Consider the following 23,049-nt stretch of genomic DNA (forward strand, 5'->3'; position numbering starts at 1 on the left):
GGTTGCCCCTCTTCCAGGCCAGCTCTCTGCTGTGGCCAGGGAGTGCAGTGGAGGATGGCCCAGGTGCTTGGGCCCTGCACCCCGTGGGAGACCAGGATAAGCACCTGGCCCCTGCCATCGGATCAGCGCGGTGCGCCGACCGTAGCACGCCAGCCGCGGTGGCCATTGGAGGGTGAACCAACGGCAAAGGAAGACCTTTCTCTCTGTCTCTCTCTCTCACTGTCCACTCTGCCTGTCAAAAAAAAAAAAAAAAAAAAAAAAAAAAAAAAAAAGATCATGATGAGCACCACCGACCAACCAGGAACTTGGATACAAGCTGATCACACATCTCTCAGTCTCAATTGATTTTCTTTTTTAAAAATTTTATTTAAGTTATACCAGTTTCATGTATTTCATATATACAGATTTAGGAACATAGTGACACTTTCCACCCTAACTTCCCTCTCACCTATACTCCAACCTTTCTTCTTCCTCCCTCTCCCATTCTCACTCTTAATTTTTACAAAGACCTACTTTTTTTTAAAAAAAGATTTATTTACTTATTTGAAACTCAGAGTTACACAGAGAGAGGAGAGGCAGAGAGAGTTCTTCCATCTGATGGTTCACTCCCCAATTTGCTGCAACCTCCAGAGCTGTGCCGTTCCAAAGCCAGGAGCCAGGAGCCTCTTCCAGGTCTCCTAGGTGGTGCAGGGGCCCAAAGACTAGGGCCATCTTCCACTGCTTTCCAAGGCAATAGCAGAGAGCTGGATAGGAAGTAGAGCAGCCGGGTCTCAAACCAGCACCCATATGGGATGCTGGCACTTCAGGCCGGGGCATTAACTCTCTGTGCCACAGCGCCAGCTCCAAAGATCTACTTTCAGTTTACTTAATAATTGTAAAGTTAATACTACACTAAGTAAAACAGTTCAACAAATAGCATGAAGAAAAAAAAAAAACAAAACAAAACCACTGTTCCTCAACAGAAGATTCAGGGACTGTAAATAATCATTGAATCTCACAATGTCCACTTCACTCCAACACATTACATTTTAGGTATTCTGTTAGTTACTTCAGATCAGGGAAAACATATGATATCTGTCTTTTTGGGACTGGCTTATTTCACCACGTATAATAGTTTCCAGGTATGCATTTTGTTGCAAAAGACTGGATTTTTTTCTCTTTCTTCCTCCCTTCCTCCCTTCCTCCCTCCCTCCCTCCCTCCCTCCCTCCCTCCCTCCCTTCCTTCCTTCCTTCCTTCCTTCCTTCCTTCCTTCCTTCCTTCCTTCCTTCCTTCCTTCCTTTCTCCTCCTCCTCCTCCTCCTCCTTTTTTTTTTTTTTTTTTCAGCTGGGTAGTTCTCCATAGTGTATATATACCATAGTTTCTTATCAAGTCAACAGTTGATGGACATCTGAGTTGATCCATATCTTAACTATTGTGAATTGTGCTGCAGTTAACATGGGGGTACAGATAACCCTTTCAGATACTGATTTCTTTTGGTTTGGGTAAATTCCCAGGAGTGGGATGGCTGGGTCATATTGTAGGTCTGTATTCAGACTTTTGAGGTATTTCTATATTGTCTTCCACAGCTGCTGCACCAGTTTACACTACCACCAACAATGGATTAGGGTACCTTTTCTTCCACATCCTTGCCAGTATTTATTGTTTGTTGATTTCTTTATTAGAGCCATTCTAACTGGAGTGAGATGAAACCTCATTGTGGTTTTGATTTTCATTTTCCTGATGGCTAGTGATCCTAAGCATTTTTCAAGTGTCTATTGGCCATTTGAATTTCCTCTCTTGAAAAATGCCTGTTCAAATACTTTGCCCATTTCTTAACTGAACTGTTTGTTTTGTTGTTGAATTTCTTGAGCTGTTTATAAATTCTGGATATTAACCCTTTATAAGTTGCATAGTTTGCAAATATTTTCTCCCATTCTGTTGGTTGTCTCTTCACTTTGCTGAGTGTTTCATTTGCAGCACAGTAGCTTCTTAGCTTGATGTAGTCCCACTTGTCAATTTTGTCTTTAATTGTCTGTGCTTCTGGGGTCTTTTCTAAGAAGTTTTTGCCTATGCCAATGTCTTGAAGAGTTTCCTCAATATTCTCTAGTAATTTGATGGTATCAGGTTATAGATTTAGGTTTTTGAGCCAATTTGAGTGGATTTTTGTGCAAGGTATAATGTAGGGGTCTTGCTTCATACCTCTGCATGTGGAAATCCAGTTTTCCTAGCACTGTGTGTTGAAGAGACTGCCCTTGTTCCAGGGATTGATTTTAGCTACTTTGTCAAAGATAAGTTGGTTGTAGATGCATTGATTGATTTCAGGAGTTTCTATTCTGTTCCATTGGTCTACAAGTCTGTTTTTATGCCAGTACCAGGCTGTTTTGATTATAACTGCCATATAGTATGTCTTGAAATCTGGTATTGCGATACCTCTAGCTTTGTTTCTGTTATGAAGATCGCTTTAGTTATTCAGGGTCTCTTGTGTTTCCATATAAATTTTAGCATCATTTTTTTTTCTAGATCTGAAAAGAGTTCTTGGTATTTTGATTTGGATCACATAAAATCTAAATTGCTTTTGGTAGTATGGACATCTTAGTGATATTGATTCTTCCAATCCATGAACATGGAAGATTTTTCCGTTTTTTATGTCTTCTATTTCTTTCTTTAATGCTTTATAATTTTCATCATAGTGATCTTTGATATCTTGGTTAAATTTATTCCATGGTATTTAATTTTTTGGTAGCTATTGTAAATGGGATTGATATTAGAAGTTCAGTCTCAGCCATGGCATTGTCTGTATATACAAAGGTTATTGATTTTGTGTGTTGATTTTACATCTTTGCACTTTACCAAACTCCTTTATGAGTTCCAGTAATCTCTCAGTGGAGTCTTTTGGATCCCCTTGTATAGGATTATATCATCTGAAAATAGGAATAGTTTGACTTCCTTCTTTCCAATTTGTATCCCTTTGATTTCTTTTTCTTTTCTAATGGCTCTGGCTAAAGCTTTGAAGACTATATTAAAAAACAATGGTTAGGGGCCAGCTCTGTGGTGTAATAGGTTAAGCTTCTGTGGTGCATTAGATTAAGCATTGAGCCCTGGTTGCTCCACTTCTGATCCAGCTCCCTGCTGATGGCCTAGGAAAGCAGTGGAGGATGGCTTGGGATCTTGGGCCCCTGCACCCCTGTGGGAGACCAGGAGAAATCTCCTGGCTTTGGATTGGCACAGCTCCAGTCATCACAGCCATTTGGGGAATGAACCAGTGGATGAGAGACCTCTCTCTCTCTGTCTCTCCCTCTCTCTGTCTGTAATTATACCTCTCAAGTAAATAAATAAATCTTTACAAAAAAGACAATGGTGAGTGTGGGCATCCTTTTCTGATTCTAGATCTTCGAAGAAATGCTTCCAGCTTTTCCCCATTCAATAGGATGCTGGCCATGGGTTTGTTATATATTGCCTTAATTGTGTTGAGGAATGTTCCTTTTATCTGCTTAAGGTTTCAACATGAAAGGATGTTATATTTTATCAATTGCTCCCTCTGCATATATTGAGATAACTATTTGTTTTTTTGTTCTTTGGTTTGTTATTGTGATGTATCGCATTTATTGATTTGCAAATTTATTGATTTATCCCTGCATACTAGGGATAAATATATAGGAACCTTCACCCTCTAACTCCTCAGGGAGCCCAGGAATTAAGCTATAGCTTAGTGGCTCCTTGCTCTGTGCTTTGCAACAAATACCTCCTTTCTTCCACCACCCTGAAGTCAGAGATTGGCTTTCTGTGAGTCAGGTGAGTGGACCCAGTTGGTGATTTCTACAGCAACACTTTCAACCTCTGTGTGTGTGTGTGTGTGTGTGTGTGTGTGTGTGTGTGTGTGTGTTTAGCAGGGATGGGGACACCCAGAGCACCATATTCCTTCTCCAAATCCTCTCACAAAACTGACTCTTCAAAATCTTGCCTCTTGCCCATCAGCCTGGCCATTATGTGTGCATTTTATCTAACCAGTTTTCAGTCACCATTTTTGAAATTTTTCCCTCTAGTAGGTTTTTGCATTTATTTAGTATCTGACATTTATCATCTTGGCTTCTCAGTGGAAACTTCAATTTTAACACACTGTTTTATGTTTGTTTCTGTTGGTGAAATGAGATGTATATAAAACACCTGGCACATAGAGGAACTAAACAATTATTGGTTCCTCTACTTCCTTCCTTTTAAACATTCTAAATAAGTAGTTCTGGATACTGAAGGGAGATGAAAGTACATCCATTCAACTGATATGTTAAAATACTTTGCTTCTAGTTTTTGCTCTATTGGGCAGTTTGTCATATAATGGTAGAGATTGGCAGATCTTTCTCCATTAGTTATAGTACATTGTACACTGATGTGTCATTTATTTATTGAAGTCTCTCCACTGGACTGGGGACTCCTCAAAGGAAGGATACTTGCCAAAAACATTTAATAACTTTTGTTGAATTGAAATAACCATAATAACAATAATGATAGAAAATATTAATTGAGCTTCTATTATGTACCAAATGAAGGTGCATAAAATTTTGCAAGGCTGGATACCTTCCCTCTGTCCCTCTAGACCTACTCTGTCACCTTATCTCCCATACACTCTTCTCCAGGAATTGTGCTGTATGGGCTCCTTTGACTTCTGATACCTCTTTGTTTTAATTTTGGAAGGAGGTGGCAAGGGAAGCACTGGATGAGGACAGGGCAGTGAGGTCAGGAATTTATTTCCTGGCTCTTTTTCCAGTGTCACTTCTGGTTTAATGATTATTTGTTGACCCAAGGCATCATAGTATCTGTCAAAGTGACCCTCTCTTCACAATTTTTTCTCTTCAAGTCAAGTTGGAAGAAGGAAGGATGAGTTAGGTTGCACAAATGGAACAAGGGTAGGAAAGAGGACAGGGGCAGCATAAGCTAAGGCAGGAAGTGGGAGTTTTCAAGAAGATTGAGGCACAGTGAATTGAGGCTATTTAAGGAGTTTAGGGTGATTAAGGAAAATAAAGAAGCCAGGCTGTGGATGTTGTTTTGTGTTTAGTTTGAAAGTGCAGAAACCAAAAGACTTATGAACTTTGTCAGAAAAAGCTTTCAGGCAGGAAATGCAAAGATCCTGAAAACAAACACCAAACACAAATGTCAGAGAGTATTTCACTCTGGCATTTGATTCTCAATGGAAGGGAAAAAAAATCTTATTACTTCCTAAAGTCATGTGGGCATTGAGATGTTGAAGGGTAAACTTTCATTTTAAAAGGTTGCTGTCTTAAAGGCCATGGTTCTTAATGAAAAAATTAATCCATTCTCTGATTGGACACTTACCTAGCTTCAAAGATCAACTTTTGTCAGAAGAGCACTGGATGGATCCAAGTGATAGACTGAGCCCATGCATTTATACCTGGGACCTGTACCATAGACCTGCAGACTGCTCTTCTGCCACCCTTGCCCCTTCAGCTCACCTCACTGGAGTGGGTCCTAGCCTGACACAGATGGAATGGGGGCCCACAGTAGCTCTTTGGAAGCTCCTCTGGCAAAGGATTTCTGGAGGAAGGAGAATGTCAATACAATTCCAGAACATCAAAGCTGGAAGGAGAGTTCTCTGGTCTAGCACCTCCTTAGGGGCACATTAAATAATGATAAAGGACCACAAGTGCTTTCTAGTGACAGAGTTCAGAACATGCTACCTCAAAATATGGTGCCTTGGCATATTGAACATTTTAAACTGAAGGTGATCTGGACAGCTGGTGGCCCTGTGTGGGTCAATCTGTGTTTCAGCAAAAGACAGAAATCAGTCATAAGCCAACAAGGTGAAATTAATGGGGTTTTATTAAAACAGTGGCAAAGAGCGGGCTACTCCACAGACAGAGTAGCCTTAGTGTGTTGTTGGAGTTCTACATTAACAGGGTCCAGAATATGAATATTAATATTTGGGCAGAATATTCATCTTATTTCTGGGAAAGCAGTGGGGAATTTCAGGAGTTAGAGATCCATCTGTTTACTCTCCTTGAACGGTCATATCTGTAGGTTGTCATGGCAATTTTAAAATGTCATAGCTCCATGGGGAGTGACTTTTACTATGTTAATGCATCATAGTGAAAGTATAATGAGACTAAATACTAAAGTAGTGGTCAATCATTTTTTTAAAAGATATTATTTATTTATTTGAGAGGCAGAGTTACAGACAGAGAGAAGGAGAGACAGAGAGAAAGGTCTTCCATCCTCTGGTTCATTCCCCAAATGGCCACAATGGCTAGAGCTGGGCCAATCCAAAGTCAGGAGCCAGGAGCTTTTTCTGGTTATCCCATGTGGGTTCAGGGGCCCAGGCACTTGGGCCATCTTCTACTGCTTTCCCAGGCCATAGCAGGGAACTGAATCAGAAGAGGAGAATCTGGGACACAAACTGGTGCCCATTTGGGTTGATGGTGCTGCAGGTGGAGGCCTAGCTTGCTATGCCACAGCATTGGCCCCAGTGGTCAGTCTTGACACCTTTTTGGATTTGGCTGATTTGAGTCAGACTATGGACTGTATTACTGTTATGGTCCAACTGAAGCAAGAACTTGCTCTTGTTTTTCAACCTGTTCCTGCTGGGTGGAACTGGGGCTTGCCACATACTTTCTCAAAGGGATTTGAGGAATGGCTGGTGCAAGGAAGACTCTATGACTTCCTGCTCCTCCCCTGAAACCTCAAATGAGAGTGCACTCCCTATATGCAAGGGAAATGAGTATTCATATCTCTGATGGAGGATACCAAGAGGAAGCTAAGTGACTAGGCCTTGCTAAACTTCCTACAATTAAGTATCTTTAGCTCATACATTTTTATAGTATCATATTTTATATGACTTTCTAGTTTTCACTAAATCTAATGTAAAAATGCTCAGGCTTAATTATTTCTTCAAGTCTTCATTTCATTTGAAAGTTCCTATGATAACTTGATGTTAATTACATTTCTAAATTCTCCTATTAATCTGACTTTTTTCAGTTCAATTTAAAGGGCCTCAGCTAGAGAATCTATGTGGATAGTAAGAACAAGGAATTTTTCCTTCCCTACACTAGCATCTCCCTAAACCCAGAAAACATTAATCATTTACTCAGAGAATCCACTCAGATAAACCAAGACATCAATTTTAATGTCGTTTAGCAAGAAATATTCAAGCTGATTGTGATGACATTGACTATTTTGTGATGATCAGAAATCCTGACCAACAGCTAAGCTTTTGGTTAACAAAAAATGAAAATAAATCATCAATGATAAAATAACATAACAAAATAAAAACTACTAATAATTAAACAATGGAAAGGCATTTTGTATCTTTATTTTATTGAAGAGGAAGTTCAAATGCACAGAGCTGAATGAACTTGCCCAAGTTCTTATGTGTGGCTGAGACTTCAACTCTGAGCCAGAACGTGGGTTATTGACTTAACTGTTACAATGAAGGAGAGGTGCTACTACATAATCCATAGGAATAGGGGGAGAACTCTCAATGGAAAGAATCAGAAAAATACTTTCATCCCTCAGTCCCTACAGGGAATTGGTTCTAAGATCCCTCACCAAAATAAAAATCTGGGTATGCTAAAGTCTTTTACATTACATGGCATAGTGTTTCCATGTAACCTACACATATCCCTCCATGTTTTAAATATTCTCTGGATTATTTTAATACCAACTGTGAATGCCATAAAAGTAGTTGTTAGGGAATAATGACAAGGGGGAAAATTTGTGTGTATTCAGTATAAATGCACTTGTTTTTCTGAATATTTTTGATCCATTCTTGGTTGAATCCATGGATTTGCATCCATAGATATGGAGGGCAAAATATGTATAAAATTATAATTATGATTCTAGATTGAACTTGATGGTTTCAAGATTCTAAGAGCCTCCAAGGACTTAAAATTTCAATACATTAAATTAAACTAACCATTATATTAGAAATAGTTACTCTGAGAAAGTTCTGTTGATTGACCCTTAGAGGAGAGGCATCATGTGTTGTGGACAGAACACTGGGCAAGGAATCAGGAGAGTTAGTTTCTGTTATAACTAACTGGATGATCTTGTGAAAGTCTCTTCCCAGTTGGGGCTCCCTGGACTTCATTTTTCCTATTTGTAAAAGAAGAGAGTTTCCAGAAAGATTCTTTGGTAGAACATGAGATGGATAATGTGTTGTGTTAGTTATCCTTGGCTTTGTAACAAACAGTTCCAAAGCCTGGTGGCTTAAAATATCAACCATCTACTGCTTATCAAGATTGTGTGGGCCACTTAGTCTTGAGTGTGTCATTTCCCACCTGTGTGGTGCTGGCCATGTTTTCTTGTGAGCTTGCTTAGTTGGGGGTTAGAACATCCAGGAAGCCTCATTTTACATGTCTGGCTAGGATAACTGGAACAGCTGGGGACTAGTAAGGTAGTAAAACTTCTTAAAGTGTAGCCAGTTTTTAAAAGGGCAAAAAGAGGAATCTGGCAATCCTTGTAAGGACTAGATCCAGAAAAATGTGGCATCTCTTTTGACACAAGGCCAGCCTAAGTTCAAGAAGGGAGCTAGACTATCTGTTTATGGAAGGAGCAACATGGACATAGAGAAATGAGAGAAATTAGTGGGCAACCCTGCAGAAAATTCATCGAATGTCTTCAAGGCCAAAAGTTTCGTGGTCATGTAAGGTGGAAAATCTGGGTTAAACACAATTAAAGTGAATTATCAACAGGAAGAATTCTTAGAATTGTTAAAAAAAATAGCTAAAGTGCCAGATGATATAAGGTAGGTAGCAAGTGTCTTCAACTTTCCTGACTCTTCCACACAGATAAGTATGAGAAGAGAAGAAAAATGCAACCAGCCTAACAAAAAATATTTATGCTTAAATTGGCTACCATGCACAACTGCAGTCTTTGAGAGGGGTAGAATGCTTCCATGAAGCTGCGAAGGACTTGGACCAGTTTCAGCATTTTCTCCATCCTTCATGGAAACAGTCACTTTTCTTTTTAATTAAAGCCTCCTTCAGCATATATTGAGATTTTAGACTTGTTGCTGAGGAAAAAAGTATAGTCTATCTCATTGCTAATTAAAATGATTTCCTCCTGCTTTCAGAATCAGGTTTTTAATGAGTTCCAATTAGTTGTGGGAAGATAATGAAATCTGGGATGACTTTACAATTCTATGTCTCATATTAAGCAATTGGTGCTCTTTTCCTGACGCTCTCATCAGCTCAAAAGCATGAAAATGACCCATCACGGTGACAGGTGCCCTGGAGAGATGGTGTGTGTGGAGGTTGCCTACTGAGAAAGATAAAAACAAGCTCTGGAACTTGTCCTACTGGCTTTGAATTTCTGTTCCTCAATTTATTTCTTGAGAATTTTTGGAAGAGTTGCATAACTTCTTTGACCCTCAGTTTACTTATCTATAAATGGTGTTAAAAAATCTAACTTACAAGATTTTTTGAAGGGATTAAATGTAATATTATATCCTTACCTGATTATTCTAACTATTCATTCAGTAAATATTTAAAAATCGATTGCCTAGTGAGTGGTAGGCAGTATATTATTGTGCAGGGTATAAAATCCATAAGGAAATTAACCACACATAAGTTAACTAATGAATAATAAATTTTTGTAACTAAAATACTTTGTCAAATATTTGCAAAGTCAGGTCAACACCATAATAGAAACAAATAGGATGCTGTGATAGACAACAATAGTGAGAAGAAAGTGATGTCTTATCATAGACATGGTTATAAAGGAAAGTCTGAATTAATATTTCATTGAAGAATAAAGGATGAAAAAGAGTCAGCCATATGTATAGCAAAGAGCAGATCATCCCAGGAAAAGGGAACAGAAAATTCCAAGTTTCTAATATGTCAAAGAATTTTGTGTGTTTGAGGATCATACACAAGAGCAATGGGCATGAAGTGAGGGGAAAATGGGAGAGGAAGGCAATGGAAAGATCATGTAAGATCTAAATAAGAGGGACTGGCCCTGTGGTGCAGCAGGTCAACACCCTGGCCGGAAGTGCCAGTATCCCATATGGGCACCAGTTCGAGTCCTGGATTCTCCACTTCTGATCCAGCTCTCTGCTATGGCCTGGGAAAGCAGTAGAGGATGGCCCAAGTCCTTGGGCCCCTGCACCCACGTGGGAGTCCCCGAAGAAGCTCCTGGCTCCTGGCTTCAGAACAGCGCAGCTCTGGCTGTTGCGGCCAATTGGGGAGTGAACCAGTGGATGGAGGACCTCTCTCTCTCTCACTCTGCCTCTCCATCTCTCTGTGTAACTCTGACTTACAAATAAATAAATAAATCTTTAAGAAAAAAAAAGATCTAAGTAAGAAGTTTCTACTTTAGAGCTAGAAATGTGCCATGGGACTCCAAAACCCATTAAATTGGCATGTACCAATGTCATCTTACTAAAGTGATCAGTTTAAGTTCATAATTGATCATAAAGACAGGAGTAAGTGTCAAAGGGATCACATAAATAAGACCAGTGTCTTTTTTTTTTGTTTGTTTCTTCACACGATGAATCTAAACTTTTTTTTTTTTTACCTTTTATTTAATGAATATAAATTTCCAAAGTACAGCTTATGGATTACAATGGTTTCCCCCTCATAACGTCCCTCCCACCCACCACCCTCCACTTTCCCACTCCCTCTCCCCTTCCATTCACATCAAGATTCATTTTCGATTCTCTTTATATACAGAAGATCAGTTTAGCATACATTAAGTAAAGATTTCAACAGTTTTCTCCCACACAGAAACATAAAGTGAAAAATACTGTTTGAGTACTAGTTATAGCATTAAATCTCAATGTACAGCACACTAAGGACAGAGATCCTTCATGAGGAGTAAGTGCACAGATCAGTTTAATTTCATAATTGATCATAAAGACAGGAGTAAGTGTCAAAGGGATCACATAAATGAGACCAGTGTCTTCTAATAATAATTGATATAATTAAAAAGAAGAGAATGATCCAACATGGGAAATGGGATACACAGCAGACTTATAGAATGGCAAATGCCCTAAACAGCACTCTGGCCTCAGAATCAGCCTTTAAGGCATTCAGATCTGGCTAAAAAGCCCATGAGAGTTTCTCAGGCATGGAAAGCTAAGACACTGTGGCAAAAATAAATGACCTAAATGAAAGAGCTCTGTGAGTGAGATCCCAGTAGAAAGAAGGGGCCATCAAAGAAGGAGGTACCGGCAGGCGCTGCGGCTCAATAGGCTAATCCTCCACCTAGCAGCGCTGGCACACTGGGTTCTAGTCCCGGTCGGGGCACCGGATTCTGTCCCGGTTGCCCCTCTTCCAGGCCAGCTCTCTGCTGTGGCACAGGAAGGTAGTGGAGGATGGCCCAACTGCTTGGGCCCTGCACCCCATGGGAGACCAGGAGAAGCACCTGGCTCCTGGCTTCAGATCAGCACAGTGCGCCGGCTGCAGCGCGCCAGCCGTGGCGGCCATTGGAGGGTGAAACAACAGCAAAAAGGAAGACCTTTCTCTCTGTCTCTCTCTCTCACTGTCCACTCTGCCTGTTAAAAAAAAAAAAAAAAGGAGGTACCTTTCTCTGAAGGGAGGAGAGAACTTCCACTTTGACTATAGCCTTGTCTAAATAAGATAGGAGTTCGTGAACTCAAGAGGCTTCCATAGCCTTGGCAGCTCATGACAAGAGCCTCAGGTGATTACTGACACCATGAATAAGAGTGTCAATTGTTAAATCAGCAACAGGATTCACTGTGCACTTACCACCCCCCCCCCATGTAGGATCTCTGTCCTTAATGTGCTGTAGTATGAGAATTAATGGTAAAACTAGTCTTCAAACAGTACTTTATACTTTGTCTGTGTGGGTACAATCTGTTGAAATCTTTACTTGGTATATACTAAGTTGATCTTCTGTATATAAAGATAATTAAAAATGAATCTTAATTAAGAATGGGATGGGAGAGGGAGTAGGAGATGGGATGGTTTGCAGGTGGAAGGGTGGTTATGGGGGAAAAACTGCTATAATCCAAAAGTTGTACTTTTGAAATTTATATTTATTAAATAAAATTTAAAAAAAAGAAGTTTCTACTTTATTCTAAGCAATAGAAAGGCACTGTGGATCTGATTACAATGCAGAATCTTCACTCTGGCTCCCTCTGTAGATTGTATTGAGGAGGAGGAGCAAGAGTGAATCAAAGGGATTGTACCAATCCAGGAAAGAAATGATAGTGACTTGGGGTGGAGTGGTAGTACTGGGAATATGTAGTTGAACTGGCAGGGCTTGATGGATTGGTTGTGGGAAGACTGCGAGACAAAAAGAGTCAAAATTACTTTTTCTGCGTTTTGGTCTGGAAACTGATGGCAGAAATTTCCATATAATCAGTAGACAGAAACTGGAGAAGAAGAACGTTTGCAGTGAGGGTCAGGGGAATTTAGACTTTCAGTCATTTGGATATCCACATACAGAAGAAACAAACTGGATCCGTATTTCTCAAAATATGCTGATCTTCTGTATATTAAGATAATCAAAAATGAATCTTGATGTGAATGGAAGGGGAGAGGGAGTGGGAAAGGGGAGGGTTGTGGGTGGGAGGGACGGTATGGGGGGGAAGCCATTGTAATCCATTATTCGTACTTTGGAAACTTATATTCATTAAATAAATAAATAAAAAAAAAAGATCAAACAGACCTAAGAAAATAAAAGAGAAAAAAAAATATGTAAACTAACTCAAAATGGATCTAAGACTTAAATGTAGGCCCCAAATTTTGAACTACTATAATAAATACAGGAAAACACTTCAGGATGTTGGTATGAGCAAAGACTTTTTGGATATGACTCCCAAAGCAGAGACAACAAAACCAAAAATTAACAAGTCAGCTTATATCAAACTAAAAAGCTATGTACATCAAAGGAAACAATCAATAGAGTAAAGAGACAGTATTTGCAACTATTTTCTTTCTTTCTTTCTTTCTTTCTTTCTTTCTTTCTTTCTTTCTTTCTTTCTTTCTTTCTCTTTCTTTCTTTCTTTTTCTTCCTTCCTTCCTTCCTTTCTTCCTTTCTTCCTTTCTTCCTTTCTTCCTTTCTTCCTTTCTTCCTTTCTTCCTTCCAGCATCCCTGTGTAGGCCAAGCAACATATATATTTTTTATGATTTTATTTATTTGGGAGGTAGAGTTACAGACAGTGAGTGGAAAAGAGAGAGAGAAAAGTCCTCCATCCGCTGGTTCACTCCCCAAATGGCCACAATGGCTAGAACTGAGTTGATTCAAAGCCAGGAGCTTTTTCCCAGTTTCCCACATAGTACAGGGACCCAAGCACTTAGGCCATCTACCACTGCCATAGCAGAGAGCTGGTTCAGAAGAGGAGCAGCTGGGACTAGAACTGGTGCTTATATGGGATGCTGGCACTTCAGGCCAGGGCTTTAACCCACTGCGCCACAGCACCAACCCCTAAGAAAATAATTTCAATAGACATATCTCAAAAGAGGATATACAAATAATCAACAAACATATGAAAAAATGTTCCGCATAACTAATCACAAAGTAAATGTAAATCAAAACTACAATGAACTGTTATCTCACTCCAGTTAAAATGGCTAGTATAAAAAAGACAAAAAATTCTGGTGAGGATGTAACCTTGTACTGCTAATGGGAATGGAAATTAGTGTAGCCATTATGGGAAACAGTAGGGAAGTTTCCCAAGAAATTACAAGTAAAACTGCTAGATGACCCCACCATCCCACTACTGAGTTTATTTCAAAGAAAATGAAATCAGTATTTGAAGAGACATGTGCATTCCTATGTTTATTGCAGTAGTTTTCTAATAGCCCATTGGAATGTTGTTATTCAGCCATCAAAACATGAAATTCTGTCATTTTCAGCAATATGGATGGAATTGGAGGACCGTATGTTAAGTGAAAGAAGCCAGGCACAGAAAGACATATACTGCATGTTCTCACTTAAACGAGGAAGTTAAATTGATTTCAAAGAAGCGGAGAATAGTGGTTACTAGACCTGAGGAGGTTTTGGGGTATGGAGGAGGGTGGGGTGGAGAGAGCATGGTTAAGAAGAATGCAATTGGATAGGAGGAGTAGCTTCTAGTGTTCTATAGCATGTGTGATAACTATGGTTGAAAATAATCAATTGTATTTCACTTTGTGTTTCTATGGGGGTGCAAACTGTTGAAATCTTTACTTAATGCATACTAAACTGATCCTCTGTAAAAAAAAAAAAAAAAAAAAAAAAAAGAAAAAGAAAAGAAAAGAAACTATCAACTCCCAACTTGACTCTCACTGGGATTAAACATGACAATAGGTCTGCTCTGATTTCATCATCATTTAAAAAAAATCATGTATTATTTTTCACTTTATGTTTCTGTGTGGGAGCAAACTGTTGAAATCCATACTTAAGGTATACTAAGCTGATCTTCTGTATATTAAGATAATTGAAAATGAATCTTGATGTGAATGGAAGGGGAGAGGGAGTGGGAAAGGGGAGGGTTGTGGGTGGGAGGGACGGTATGGGGGGGAAGCCATAGTAATCCATTATTCGTACTTTGGAAACTTATATTCATTAAATAAAAGTTAAAAAAAAAAGAAATAAATAAATAAATAAAAAAAATAATCAATTGTATATTCCAAGATAACTAAAAGAGAATTTTGAGTGTTTCCTAAACAAAGAAATGATAAATGTCTGAGGTGATAGATATAGATATGTCAATTACTCTGATGTGATCATTCACATTATATACAATCACTGAAATACCACACTGTACTCCATAGATGTATAATTACTATGTGTTACTCTTGAGGAGGCAAGAGTAGAGGCATCCTGGGGATAGATTGGTGGCTTGGCCTTAATAGATTGTTGCAGAGTTGCCAATGCTCCCTCTTTTTGAGGAAAATTCCTTATAACCCATTGCCCTTTTCATCCTTTGTCCTTGTCCCATGGACTAGAATCCTGTGTCTTGTCCTTTCCAAATTCATTCTCACATTGCTGCCAGAGTGAGCATTCTAAAATGGAGTACGATTTTAAAAAACTCGGTAGCTCCTCATCTTTCACAGGATGAAGCCACATCATTTGCCTTGCCCTGAAAGCACTTCCTTTCTGGCCTTTCTTTCAACGTTCCTGTTTTCAGACTTGCATCAAGCATTCTGTGCACCTGCCATGCATGGCTATTGGCAGGTCCTTAAAGACACCTCTGTTCTTCCCTCCTCTATGTTTTTCTTATGCTTCCTCTTTTATCTGATAGTTTCCTTCCCTTCTGTATCATTATTACACTTCTAAAACATGGCTCAGGTGCCCAGTTTTACTGGTGTAACCAGTGAGAATTGTCCTTTTCTCTCATTCTTATGATGTCAACACTCCTCCTACATCACTGCTTTTTCCTCCAGGGAGGAGCCTCCCACTGGCTCATAACTTCTTGAAGCTAGAGGCCATGTTGATTCAGCTTTGTAGTCTTGCTCCTCTCTACTCAGCTTAATACTCAATGAATGGATGAATAATTGCTTCCTGGACTAGGTCTCCTTGTTTACTAAGGGGGAAACTGTTACATCTGCTATGTTTGCCTGTTCAGCTTCCCTTCCCTCTATTTTAATAACAGCACCCCTGTATTCCCCAGTTCCTGGGCAGCTCCTTCTACAACTCTGTGAGCTGTCCAGGAGTCTCCCATAGCACTTCCTTCCTTGACTAAGTGTAGGGAATCTATTGATGTAATGGTAGCCATTTTGGACTTAACTGCCATCATATACTCCAGGTAACCCTGATAGAAATCCTCAAACTTATGGGATAAACAAAGGCATTAAGATAGTCTGCTGGGCTTGTCTTGCTGGGCTAGACCCTGGAATATTTTTTATCTAACACCTGGAATTTTGGGACTGGCACTGTAGCATAGTAGGTTAAACCTCTACCTGCGGTGCCAACATCCTATATGGGTGTCAGTTTGTGTCCTGGCTGCTCTTCTTCCTGTCCAGCTCTCCGCTTAACTGGCCTGAGAAAGCATCAGAGGATGGCTCAAGTGCTTGGGTACTTCACTCAAGTGCTTGAGCTCCTGGCTCCTGGCTTCGGATCTGCCCAATTCTGGCAGTTGCGGCCATTTGGAAAGTGAACCAGCGCATGGAAGACCACTCTCTCTGCGACTCTGCTTCTCAAATAAATAAATAAATCTAAAAAAAAACCTGGAATTTTTTTTACAGATTTATTTACAGAGAGGCAGAGGCAGGGAGAGAGTGAGGTCTTTTATCCACTGGTTCACTCTCAGATGGCCGCAATGGCTGGAGCTGCGCCAGTCCAAAGCCAGCAGCCAGGAGCTTCTTCCAGGTCTCCCATGTAGGTGCAGGGGTCCAAGGACTTGGGCCATCTTCTACTGCTTTCCCAGGCGATAGCAGAGAGCTGCATTGGAAGTGGAGCAGCAGGGACTCTAACCAGCGCCCATATGTGATGCCGGCACCTCAGGTGGCGGCTTTACCCACTACATCACAGTGCGGGCCCCCAATACCTGGAGTTTTTAATATTTCTTGAGAAAGTCTAGGTGGCTTGGGTTAGCAGTAGGCCACCTTTGTTTAGCTTAATAAATAAATATTTTACTATGATGTAGGGATCCATGTCTAGGGGCTACCCGAGACCATGTTTCTGTCAGTCTCCTCAATAACTTATGTTCTATGGAATCTTAGGTTTGCCCTCTTTCTTCAGTTTCTTAGTTCCTTCTGCCTGTGGTGGCTGCTTCTCATACATAGGGTTTTTCTCGTGTGTGTGTGTGTGCGTGTGTGTGTGTGTGTGTGTGTGTGTTTTCCAAAGCAACTCTGTTAGTTGGAGTTCTGGCCACAGTCCTGTTCCTCCACATGATGGCATTTAGGTGAATGAGGCAGTGCCGGGGCTCACTGTTTTCCTCTGTCAGCGGAAAGGGAAGAGGTCTTTGGATTCCTGTGGCATCCCCAGATTATTCTGGTTTCCATGACAGTGCCTTTTGTTTCCATGACAACACCTCTTGTCCCCTTGAGGGCTGCTTGTCCTGCTGGCATTGTGTCTGAAGTCAAAGCTGGTGCTACTTGCAGCCTGATTTCTCTTGGCTTAGCAGAGGCTGCAGCGCTTCCTGGCGGCCAACCTCACCTGACCCCTGTTGGTTCTAACATCTCCACTGAGCGTTTAAATGTCCTCTACCTGCTTCAAGTTGGTGGGATGGGGTGTTGGGATAGGGCCCATTCTCTTACTGAGTAACCCCTCATCACAGTAGATTCTATGGTTGGAATGCTCACTCTCAGATTTGGCTACTTTCTGCTTCTGCTTCCTCTTTCCAGGACCCAGTGGGGACTCCTGGGTTCCTGTATCTGGGAGGCAGAGAAGGCAGCTTGAAGGAGCTGAGCTCTGGCTGTCTCTTTCTGATCATGGTGTTCCACTGAATTTTACTTTGATGTGGCCAATCTCTAAGTTCTTATGGCTGTGTAGGGGTGTCAGGCCCACAAGGTAACCACCTCCTAGGATTCCAAATAGGAAGAGGGCAAGAGGACTCCCCTCACTGACTGCTGTCTTCAAAGAGTCAGGATTTCAACCCATGGAGAAAACCTGGAGCACAGTCTGGCTATCTCCCCATCTGTTTTTTTTTCTCTTCTATCTTCTGCCCATCCTCTGCCTTCAGTAGCATTGAATTATAGGGGATGGGCTTCTCCTTTACTTTTGTTTTATATCCCCTTTCTCCTCTGCCTCTAATTTTCTGGCTTTCTTATCTACACCATGGGAAAAATTCTATGTAAAACTGATATATTAAATGGGAACAAGAATTTAGCCTTTACCCATATTGCTTTGCTTTAAATTTCAGTAGCCAACTATTATCATTTTTTAAAGGTTTTTATTTATTTGTTTGAGAGGCAGAGTTACAGAAAGAGAGAGGGAGAGATGGAGATAAAGGTCTTTCATCTGCTGGTACACTCCCAAAATGGCTGCAACAGCTGATGCTGGGCCGATTGGAAGCCAGGAGCCAGGAGACTACTCTGGGTCTCCCACATGGGTGCAGGGGCCCAAGCATTTTGGCCATCCTCCACTCCCCTCCCAGGCCATTAGTAGAGAGCTGGATTGGAATAGGAGCAGCTGGGACATGAACCAGCACCTGTATGGGATGCCAGTGCTGCAAGCAGAGGCTTAGTTTACTATGCCACAGTGCTGACCTCCTACTATTACCTTTCTTAATATTCCTCTATCACATTGCTTCCCTGGAGCCAAGATTAGCAGGTAACCTGGGGGCTGGCCCCATGGCTCACTTGGCTAACCTGGCGCCGGGTTCTAGTCCCGGTTGCTCCTCTTCCAGTCCAGCTCTCTGCTGTGGCCTGGAAGGCAATGGAGGATGGCCCAAGTGCTTGGGTGCCTGCGCCTGCATGGGAGACCAGGAAGAAGCACCTGGCTCCTGGCTTTGGATCAGCGTGGCGCCGGCCGTAGCAGCCATTTAGGGGGTGAACCAGTGGAGGGAAGACCTTTTTCTCTGTCTCTCTCTCACTGTCTAACTCTGTCAAATAAATAAAAATAAAAAAATTTTAAAAAAAGAAAAGCAGGTAACCTGGATGACTGGATAAGTACATGAATGTACATTAAAGTTTTAAAAAATATTTTCTCTTCAACCATTGATTGAAGAACCCTAACTGATACATAAATCACAATTTGCCTGTAGATGATTTAATCTTTCCTGTTTGTTGGGGCCTTTCTAATAGTATCCAAGAGGGATTTCGTTCTGAACATAAAGAGAAACAGATGTGACAATCCTATTGACTATAGAACAGGGATGCAAGTCAGACCAAGTGAACAGAAGCCAACCCCATCCCATGATACCATGTAGTGATGCAAACTGCCCTGGAACCCACGTGCAGCCTGTACAGTCTGTGGGAAGCAGGAGCCAGTTTTGGACAACTCTGTAGTTGGAAAGAAATCCCTGCATTTGACTGAGTTTATCTACTACCCATGATAAGGATATTTTTCTCTATGTGGCAAGTTGAGAGCTAAGAGTTAATATGTTTAAAATGATAAAGAAAGAAGCAATTGGCACTTTCAGATTTTTGTGAAAATTATCTCTCTTGTGTGAAGTTGGGTTTGTTGCCCTTTAAGTCAATTACTCACTAATTATTTTTTGCATGCTTCAGATGTGTGAAACCCTGGAAGAATTATAATGAAGATGTTTACCATCAAGTTTGCAAAGAAGTGGCAGGAGCCTGAAATCATCAAGAGAACATTAAATGCCAGAACATAGAAGATTTGAAGGTTCTTTAGGACTTTGTTGAGCAGAGTCCCATCTTGGAGCAGCTAGTCAGAAAGAAAGAGATGATCAATGATGAGCATTCTTTCTTATTGTTGGAGTGGGAGGTTTTAGACAAGCAAAGGGTACAGGTTATAAGGATCCATGTGATGATGGTGGAAACATCAGTATAATTCAGATACAGATGATTGCAATAGAAAAGTTTTAGGTGGCTTATATTCATTGGTTAGCATACACACATTTATTTCCTTGCTCTGTCAGCTCAGAGTGTCTAGAAGAAATGATTCTCCAGCAGCAAAAAACACACTTAGCACCCAGATCTCAGTTTCTAATACCGTTCTCCAACGAGAGGAATAGGGAATTTTGGTAAAATGGCTAACTCTAGGACTCAGGCAGGAAATACACAAAATGAACTTGAGCCTCTTATAGTGACAAGTAAGGAAACACTAAAAAAACCAAGACAAAACAGATGATGGGGGCATGTCATAGGAACACAGGAGCCAGCCAAAAGTTCTCAGTGGCCAAAGCTGAGACAATTTGAGCAACAAAATAAAGTAGTAGTTTGGGTTAGACCCCAAAGTGTCAAATAAATATCTGTGAGTATCTGCTGATAGAAACAAATCACTGAAAAAGTAGAGAATAGATGCTATTTCACTATGAACAAATCCAAATAATTCATGTACTTATTTGCTCTCAAGGTTGAGAAGCAGAACTTCCTACTCATTAAGTGTGGGATGTGCACAGTGACTTTCAAAAAGGGAATAAGAGGGAGGTGAGGGGAACGGAGAGTAATTTCACAGAAGGAAAACCTGAAAAACACTACTTAAGCCAGGTGATGAAGATTAACATCAGCAGTGATTCCATATATACCCTGGATGTGAAAAGAATGGAACTTTACATCCATGGTCTTCCTCCCTGAAACTCATAATCTCTAATTATGAGAAATTATCAGACAGATGCCACTTGTGTGGCATTCCATAAAATACCCAACCAGTACTTCTCAAAACCATCAAGATCAGTTTTTTATTAAACTAAACCCAAGTTTACACTGATGCCTCCACTTGAATCCACTACCACAAGGACCATGCTATCCTTTTCCCCTTGCTTACTTGTAATTATGAAACACCTGGCCAGTGCTTTTCCAAACTGTCAAGGGCATCAAAAACAAGGTTAAAACAAAATAAGTATTACAGCCAAGAGGAACCTAAGGAGACAGAACAACACAATGTAGTATGGTACCTGGATGTAATCCTGGAGGAAGAAAAGGTAAAAACTCAGGAAATCTGAATAAAGCACAGACTTTGTGAATAGTATTGTGTGAACACTGGTTCAGTAATTGTGACAAGATGTTAATAGGCATTGGCGCTGTGGTGTGGTAGGTTAAGCCCCTGCCTGTGGTGCCGGAATCCCACATGGGCACTGGTTCCTGCCCTGGCTGCTCCTCTTCTGATCCAGTTCTCTGCTATGGCCTGGGAAAGCAGTAGAAGATGGCCCAGGTGCTTGCGCCTATGTAGGAGATGCAGAAGCTCCTGGCTCCTGGCTTCAGATTGGCCCAGCTCTGGCCTTTGGGACCATTTGGGGAGTGAACCAACTGATGGAAGACCTTTCTCTCTGTCTCTCCCTCTCTCTGTAACTACCTCTCAAATAAATAAATAAAAATCTTTTAAAAAATACGGTAATAATAGAGAAAAGAGAAGGATAAAAATTCTCAACTATTTTTGCAATTCTTTCCTGTAAATAAAAAAATAGTTTTTTTAAAACATATGTCATGGTGAAAGAAATCACTGATAAGCTGACATCATTTTTTGTCTTTCTCATGTAGTAATTAGGTAACTAGTTTTGTTTCTAACTCTCCAGGCCTGTTTATTCCCAGTTCACAAGTTTTAGCAATGGTGACATATGATAATACAGAGAAAGTACACTGTAGTTTCTTTCCTTTCTTTTTTCTTCTCCCTCACCCTTGCCGTATAGGGTCCAATCCACCACTCCAGTTTCACTGAAAATATCCCATCTACTCTTAAAAGGTCTCCTTGCCCTTCTTCCCTCAGTTCTGGTCTTGTCATTTGACAAGCAATTCTTGGATTTATGCTTGCTGAGAAGTCCTTTCCAAATAATAATAATCTTTGCCTTTTGACAGGTGAGTGTCTCATTCTCCTGAGAGTAGCAGACCTAGGTAGCAGACAGATGGCTGTGTGCTTGTCCATCAGGCGAGCCTTCTGGCTCTTTCCCGGTCTCGCTGCTCTTTAGATCAGATTCTTCATTAACATTCACCACACCTGTCTGGTTGTAGCAGGAAAGAACACTGAACTAGAAAAGCCAAAGCTTGAATTTTAAGGTCTAGCTTTGCTTCCTGCAGTGCAGCCTTGGGGGAGTCACTGCTTCCCCAGGTCCTGATTTCTTTGCCTTTAACTGGGGAAGCACACAGTCTTATCTCTTTCCCAGGGCTGTTCGAGGATCAATTAATAAACATGAAGGCACAACTAAGACGCGCTGAATGCTTACTGTGTCCCAGGTAGTTTCAATGCATTTTTCACAGCAAGTCTCTGTGACAAATGCTATTACTAGGGTGATACTTCAGTGGGAAAATCTGTCCTTGGAGAGGTTAAGTCCCTTGTCAAAGGTCACATGCTAGTATAAAATGGAAGAAGGGGTTGATCCCAAGTCTGCTGCTCCCAAATCAGAGCTCTGACTTGTGATACTGCATTGTCACCCTTTGAGGCTTATGCCAAAGACTGCCCCCTCAGCTGGTACGGTAGAAATAAATATTCAGTCCTCGATTTAAACTCCATTGAGGAAATACTTTTTCAATGTAAAATTCCCCTTCAGCAGCCCCCCTCCCCCCCCAGAGTAGTCAGTCTGGCTTCTTACATTTAAGGATAGAGACTGTCAGGATATTTCTTCCTCCAAAAGATACATATTTTCCTTTTATTTCCAATAATTAGAAAACATTTTTCCCAATACTTCACAGTTGATTCAGTTTTGTAAACCAAAAAGTCACAAATTTTACTAAGCATGGAATCACTGGGGGATCTTAGAATGCAGATTCTGATTCAGTAGGTCTAGGGTGGGGCTTAAACTTCCACAGTTTTCTGTTGAAATCTTTACTTAATGTATGCTAAACTGATCTTCTGTATATAAAGAGAATCGAAAATGAATCTTGATGTGAATGGAAGGGGAGAGGGAGTGGGAAAGGGGAGGGTTGCTGGTGGGAGGGACGGTATGGGGGGGAAGCCATTGTAACAATAATAAAAAATAAAAAAAAAAATAAACTTTCACAGTTTTCAACAAGCTCCATGCGATGCTAATGCCTGTGGTCCCAGAACACATTGTGAGGACAAGATGATGGTCTACACAGGCAAGGGTGCACAGGGCCAGTGGTGTTTCAGGTGCTTCAAGAACTCTGTGACCAGGGAGCTCACAGGGTCTGATCACAGCCCTCTTCAGGGTCCTGGAAGGTGGGGACCAAGGCTCAGTGCTTGTCCTTGCTCTGGTGGTTCTCTTTTTTCAGTGGAATGCAGTGAAAATGTCCCTGTCCTGGCTTACACAGCGTATGCTTTCTGTGACTACCACACTATGAGGGGTAAGGGGTCAGCTTTGACAAACCAGTGATTGGAGACAGCATTAGAATTCTCTTCTGAGGAGCTGGTGTTGTGGTATAGTATGTAAAGCCATTGCCTATGATGCTGGCATCCCATAAGGGCCCCTGCAGGAGTCCGGGCTACTCCACTTCCCATCCAGCTTCCTGATAATGGCCTGGGAAAAGCAGTGGAAGAAGGGCACAGTTGAGAAACCTGGAAGAAGCTCCTGGCTCCTGGCTTCAGTTGGGCCCAGCACTGGTCATTGCAGGCATCAGGGGACATGAACCAGAAGATGGATGACCTCTCTC

General features: G+C 41.0%; 1 long non-coding RNA gene across 1 annotated transcript in view; it reads left to right on the plus strand.

Annotated features, from left to right (window-relative positions):
* LOC138850187 (uncharacterized) overlaps nucleotides 1-19,182 on the plus strand; it is a 143,285-nt gene extending 124,103 nt beyond the window's left edge. Inside the window, exon 4 of the long non-coding RNA XR_011389815.1 lies at nucleotides 19,051-19,182. This is a non-coding gene — a long non-coding RNA (uncharacterized lncRNA). The remainder of the gene's footprint in view (nucleotides 1-19,050) is intronic.
* Nucleotides 19,183-23,049: the final 3,867 nt, after the last annotated feature.

This window comes from Oryctolagus cuniculus, chromosome 1, assembly GCF_964237555.1.
Source record: "Oryctolagus cuniculus chromosome 1, mOryCun1.1, whole genome shotgun sequence".
NCBI lineage: Eukaryota > Metazoa > Chordata > Mammalia > Lagomorpha > Leporidae > Oryctolagus > Oryctolagus cuniculus.